This window comes from Saccopteryx leptura, chromosome 7, assembly GCF_036850995.1.
Source record: "Saccopteryx leptura isolate mSacLep1 chromosome 7, mSacLep1_pri_phased_curated, whole genome shotgun sequence".
Classification (NCBI taxonomy): Eukaryota; Metazoa; Chordata; class Mammalia; order Chiroptera; family Emballonuridae; genus Saccopteryx; species Saccopteryx leptura.
The window spans coordinates 87,456,718-87,463,562 of record NC_089509.1 but is presented as its reverse complement, the minus strand read 5'-3'; positions in this window follow the sequence as shown (position 1 = coordinate 87,463,562).

Below are 6,845 nucleotides of genomic sequence, written 5' to 3'. Positions count from 1 at the left end.
AATATCACGTTAAGTGGCTTTAGTCCAAGTAATGGCAATAGCTCTACAGTTCCTATGGAATCCAGGCAATAATTCTCAAATTAACAAATATAAGAAAAACTTCACTCCTTGCTTCCAGTAAAAGTTACGATGGATAAAAAAAATCAGCTCTACAATGGGAAAGCAAAACTACTGTTATTTTCCCTACAAATGTATTAAGCACTGCACTTTCCATCTTTTCTCTACCCAACCCAGCAAAGGAGTATATTCTTGGCTATTTGGGTTACCTACTTTTTGAGGTAATTTGTCTTTTTATGGACATTGCCAATTTCATCAAAATTTATTGGCATAAAATTGCTGGTAAAATGCCCTTATTTTAATTTTCTCTATAATCTGTACTGATGTCTCTTCTTTCATAAATATACGGTCTACCAGAAAGTTCTGTCCGTTTCTGGAATAAAATAAAATACAAATTTTTCTTACCATCAATAAACTTTATTAAATAATATAATTGCCATTATTATTATTAATGATTTCTTGCCAGCGTGAGGGCAATTTTTATATCCCATTTTTGAAAAATGTTTTATCTTTGGATGTGAAAAATGGAACCAGTGCTTGTTTGATATCTTCTTCATTTTTGAATTTTTTGCCCTTCAAAAAATTTTGTAAGGACAAAAACAAGTGATAGTCGGAGGGTGCTAAGTCCGGGGAATATGGTGGATGCAACAGAATTTCCCAGCCTAGTTCTGCAATTTTTTGACGAGTCTCCGAAGCAGCATGTGGCCTGGCATTATCATGATGCAGTATGATGTTCTCTTGCTGGCCTCTTTTCTTGGACTGCTGTCTTTAAATTATCCAGTTGCTGACAATACTTCTCCGAATTGAGCTTTTCATTCGGTTTTAATAGCTCATAATGTATTGGTCCTCGAATGTCCCACCATATACACAACATTCTCTTATTCAGAGTCAAATTTGTTTTAGAGGTGGAAGGGCTAGGTTTTCCGGGTTCACAATATGCCCTTTTCCTTACGATGTTTTCGTAGGTAATCCACTTTTCATCCCCAGTTATCATCCGGTTCAAGAAGGGCTCGATTTTGTTCCGAGCAAGCAGAGATGTGCATATGATGACTTGATCATCCAAATTCTTCTGACTTAACTCATGTGGCACCCATCTTGAATATTTCCACACCAATCCTATCTTCCGAATATGGTCCGAAATGGTTTGCTGAGCTGAATTAAGCCTTTCTGCGATCTCCGATGTTGTCAGAAAAGGATCTTGCTCCAACATGGTCTTAACAACATCGCATCATTGATCAAAGATGGTTGCTCAGAACGTGGCTTATCAGAAAGGTCGAAATCACCTGTTTCGAATTTTTCGAACCATCTTCTGCATGTCCTATCAGAAACTGTACCTTCACCAAACACTTTTAATAAATTTCTACATGCTTCTGTAGCATTTCTTCCTTGTTGAAATTCATAAAAATTACAGTGGCGTAAATGAACTTTATCAGTAGCCATGGGTACACTATCGCTTCACACATAAGACAAATGTGCATCAACTTTGTTTTAGTTAATTTTCTATGTCAGTATGTATACATTAAGTGATAAAAATAGAGAGGCATACATGAGCCAAATAAATATGTGCTTATGTGTCGAAACTTGTTGTGATAGAAATGAACAGAACTTTCTGGTAGACCTGATAGTATTTCTATTTTATGTCATTTTTCTCATCAGTCTAACTAGAGATCAACTTATGAGCTGCATCCCATACATTTTTATATTTTGTTTCCATTTTATTGAGTTAAAAATATTTTCTAATTTCCCTAGAATTCTTTTACAAACATGACATATTTACATGGGGTATTACCCAGTTTCCAAATATTTGTAGATATTTCAGGTATTATTTTAGTCTAATATTTTTGAGTTCTGAAAATATACTTTGTGTGATTTCAATTCTTTTAAATATATTGTGCTATGGCTAAGATTACACTCTGTTGTGGTAAATGTTCCATGTACACTTGAAAAGAATGAATGCTGTTATGAGTGGTCTATAAATATTACATCAAGTTAGTTGATAGTGTTGTTCAAGTCTTGTCTTGCTAGTTTTTTAAGTACTTGTTCAATCAATTGCTGAGAAAGGAACGTAGAAATCTCCAACTATAATGTAGATTTGCCTGTTTCTCCTTGTAGTTCTTAGTTCTTGCTTCATATATTTTGGAGCTCTGTGCACATACATTTAAGATTTCGATGTTTTCTTTTTTTTTTTTTTGGCAGAAACAGAGTCAGAGAGAGGGATAGATAGAGACAGACAGACAGGAAGGGAAAGAGATGAGAAACATCAATTCTTTGTTGTGGCTCCTTAGTTGTTCATTGATTGATTTTTCATATGTGCCTTGACTGGGGAGCTATGGCAGACCGAGTGACCCCTTGCTCGAGCCGGTGACCTTGGGCTCAAGCTGGCGAGCCTTGCTCAAACCAGATGAGTCCGCACTTGAGCTGGCAACCTCGGGGTCTCGAACCTGGGTCCTCCACATTCCAGTTCGATGCTCTATCCACTGCGCCACCGCCTGGTCAGGCTCGATGTTTTCTTAATGAACTCACTCCTCTATTATTACGAAATGTCCCTCCTTATGACAATATTCTTTATTCTAAAATCCATTTTGTCAATATTCTTTTAATTAGTGCTTGAAAGCATATCTTTTCCCATTGTTTTGGTTTTTTTAACAACAGAAATTTATTCTCACAGGAAACCATGAGTCCAAAGTTGAGGTGTCAGCGGGGCTGTGCTCATTCTGGAGGCTTTCAGGAGCAATCCTTCCCTCACTTTCTCCAGCTTCTGGTGGCTGCTGCTAATCCTCCATGTTCCTTGGCTTGTAGGTGCATCACTTCAACAGTGAGCAGTACCTATTACCTGTTCACAGGACTAAATAATAGGTAATGAGTATGAGAGCTAAGCACAGGGTTGGCTGGATACATGCCAAAGTTTTTAGTAGTATTAGTCATTTTCTGTTGTAATTATTGTTATGTTACTGGCTGCTCAATTATATGCTTTTTGAGGAGGCACTGATTTGAACTGCCAGCAGCCAAAATCACAAGAGCAATGCCTTGCCAGAAGATAACTGTGGTTTCTGACAAGTGAATGCCTAGGGAGTCAAAGTTAATTTAATTACCAAGGAATAATTAGCATGTCAATCTAGATCTCAATCTCTTACACTTTTTTTTCAAAAGACTTTAACAAAATTTATTATAGGGGATGTAGGGTCAGAGCAGAAAGATCAACCAGCAATTCTGCACAAATTACTCTCCACTACCAGATGCCTGTTATAGTGCTATTTTATAGTATACGTCAGAAAGATGAAGTTTTGTGTGTTTTTTTTTTTGTTCACAACCACTTTTATACAGTGGGTTTGATGATATTATTAAAATCCCAGGTTCTCTTCATTTTCCCTCTCAGCTGTCCACAGCATCAGTTTCATCAAAGGTCAATTCATGGTCACAAAGTGGCTGCCAACAGCCACTGAAGCATCTTGCTCTCCTTGAAATATATGAAGATAATTTTCACATCACTGCTTTGAGTTCTCTTTTCCTGGATAAAGAGCCCTAATTCCTTTGTCCACTCCTCATGTGACACATGTCAGATTCTTCTTGCCTACTTCTGTTACACCTAGATCCTGGCGAGGATCTTCTAAGGTTGTGGTGTTGATGTACAAAATGTTCAAGCCTTTAGATAATTTTTGTGTGTTTATTTGAGGCAAACAGATGAAATATGCCAGGTAGTAATATCTCAGATGGTCCCACTCTGTTGGGGATTGAAAGCCAACAGGGTCTTTGCAGTTTAGATTTTTGGGGGACAGAGGTGTGGGGAACTGGCAGTAAACTGACAGTCTGCCCAATCCCCCACCTCAGTTTCTCTGTGAAGTTGCTAAAGGCTATTTTGCTATGGTGCTAGATTGTTTATACTCATCCAACCCCCCCATGTCCCTTGGAAAGACTGGAGGCAGTTTCTTTTTATCCTTTGTTTTGTGAAGTTATGTTATGTATGGTGAGGGTTTTCTGCACTTGGTAGAATTCTTGGGTTGCCTTAGAAATGTGATCAGAGATCTCTTTGATTTGCTAATGGCCTTACTTTGCCCTATAAATAAAGCAGGAAGTGGGTGTTGAGCACACTCTGTTCTTGCCATCAGCATTGCAGAGGCCTCCCAGCCCAACCTTTTTCTCTAAGCCTATTTTCTTCATTCTGTGCAGTTCCCACTCAGGACCTGGAATTACTAGCTGCGCTAGTTCACGGCAACACTCTATATCTTTGAAGGGGTTTTCAATATAAAGTTTATAATTGGGTCTTGCTTTTTGCCCAAGTTGACAATCTGTCTTTTATTTATTTTTATTAAGTTTCAGATGTGTTGGTCAGGACACACAGGAGAAGCAACTATCTGCTTCTCCACCCCTCCCCCTCCCCCATCTCTGTCTCTTCTCCCACAGCCATGCCTCGATTGGTCCGAGTGCATGGGTCCTAGGTGCTGAGGATGGCTCGGTGGAGCCTCTGCCCCAAGTGCTAATAGCTTGGTTGCAAGCACAGCCACAGATGGGCAGAGCATTGGCCCCAGGTGGGGGTTGCTGGGTGGATCCTGGTTGAGGCACATGTGAGAGTCTTTCTATAGCCCCTCCTCTCACTTGGGAAAAAAATATATAATATGTGTAAAATTAATAAAAATAGAATATTACTCAGCCATAAGAAAAGATGGGCTACTGCCATTTGCAACAACATGGATGGGCCTCGAGAGCATCCCGCTAAGCAAAATAAGACAATGTCTTTTACCTGGAATGCTTTAAAGTTTAAATTTTAGACAATTTACATTTACTATAATTAATATGGTTTGTGTGTGTGTGTGTGTGTGTGACAGAGATAGAGAGACAGAGAAAGGGACAGATAGGGACAGAAAGGAATTGAGAGAGATGAGAAGCATCAATTCTTTGTTGTGGCACCTTAGTTGTTCATTGATTTCTTTCTCATATGTGCCTTGACGGGGCATGTTTTATCTTTTTCTCATATTGCTTTCTCATATATCCATACAGCAGAGTGAGTGACCCCTTGTTCAGGCCAGCGACCTTGGGCTCAAGCTAGCAACCTTGTGCTTCAAGCTAGTGACTTTGGGCTCAAGCCAGCAACCATGGAGTTATGTTTATGATTCCACACTCAAGCCAGCGACCTCGCAGTCAAGCTGGTGAGCCTGTGCTGAAGCTGCATAAGCCAGCACTCAAGCCAGATGAGCCTGTGCTCAAGCCAGCAACCTTGGGGTTTCCAACCTGGATCCTCTGTGTACCAGTCCAATGCTCTATCCACTGCGCCACCGCCTGGTCAGGCTATAATTAATATGATTAAGTTTAAATCTACCACCTTGCTATTTTTACTTGTTCTATATCTTCTTGTTTCTTGTTAAACTCTTTCCTTACTGTCTTTTTATTTTATGATTCCACTTTACCACATTCCATTTACCACTATCAGCTTACTGTGAATTTGTCCCATTTACTTAGTGATTTCTCAAGCTTATATTTACAAACAAAAATTTATAAAGAAAAATCACTCAAATTTTATATTAGCTTTGTTATTCAAGCCAAAAATATTACCTCTCTTAAACCAGTTAAATTTTAAAAATCAATTTTAGAGATTTAATTAAAAATTTGTAATTCAATGATGTGGGAAAAAGGTATTGTTAGACATATAGGAAAGAAATGTCAAACTTTTCACAACATGAGAAAGAGGACAGAGGTTAAGAATAGAAAATATCATAAGGAAAAATGAGCCTGAGCAGGCAGTAGTGCAGTGGATAGAGCACTGATCTAGGACACTGAAGACCCAGGTTCAAAACCCTGAGGTCATTGGCTTCAGAGTGGGCTTACCACCTTGAGCAGTGTTGCTGGTTTGAGCATGGGATCATAGACATGACCTCAGGGTAGCTGGCTTGAGCCCAAAGGTTGGTAGCTTGAAGCCAAAGGTCACTGGCATGAACAAGGGGTCACTGGCTCAGCTGCAGCCCACCTGCCCAGTTTCAGGCACATATGAGAAAGCAATCAATGAACAACTAAGGTGCAGCAACTATGAGTTGATGCTTCTCATCTTTTTCTCTTCCTGTCTGTCCCATTCTGTCTCTCTCACTAAAAAATATATACATATACATATATTTATACATATATATAAATATATATATAAATGAGCATGCCCTGGTTAGTTAGGTCAGTTGGTGGGAGTGTTGCCCCTATATATCAAAGTTGTGGGTTCAATCACCTGTCAGGACACATACAAGAATCAACCAGTGGAGCCTGACCTGTGGTGGCGCAGTGGATATAGCGTTGACCTGGAATGCTGAATTCGCCAGTTCGAAACCCTAGGCTTGCCTACTAAAGAAGTATCTGGGAGTTGATGCTCTTCGCTCCTCCCCCTTTCTCTTTCTCTCATCTAATAAACAACCCAAAGATTAATAAATAAAAGAATCAACCAGTGGAACAACAAATTGATGTTTCTCTCTCTCCCCCTTCAAAGCCAAAGACTAGGAGAGAAAAAAAAAGAAAGAAAGAAAAGCCCTGGCCTGATAGCTCATTTGGTCAGAGCAGGGGTCAGGAACCTATGGCTCCCAAGCCAGATGTGGCTCTTTTGATGGCTGCATCTGGCTCGCAGACAAATCTTTAAGAAAAAAATGTTAAAAATATAAAACAGGCCCTGGCCGGTTGGCTCAGTGGTAGAGCGTTGGCCTGGTGTGCAGGAGTCCCGGGTTCGATTCCCGGCCAGGGCACAAAGAAAAGGCACCCATCTGCTTCCCCACTCCTCCCCCCCTCCTTCTTCTCTGTCTCTCTCTTCCCCTCCCACAGCC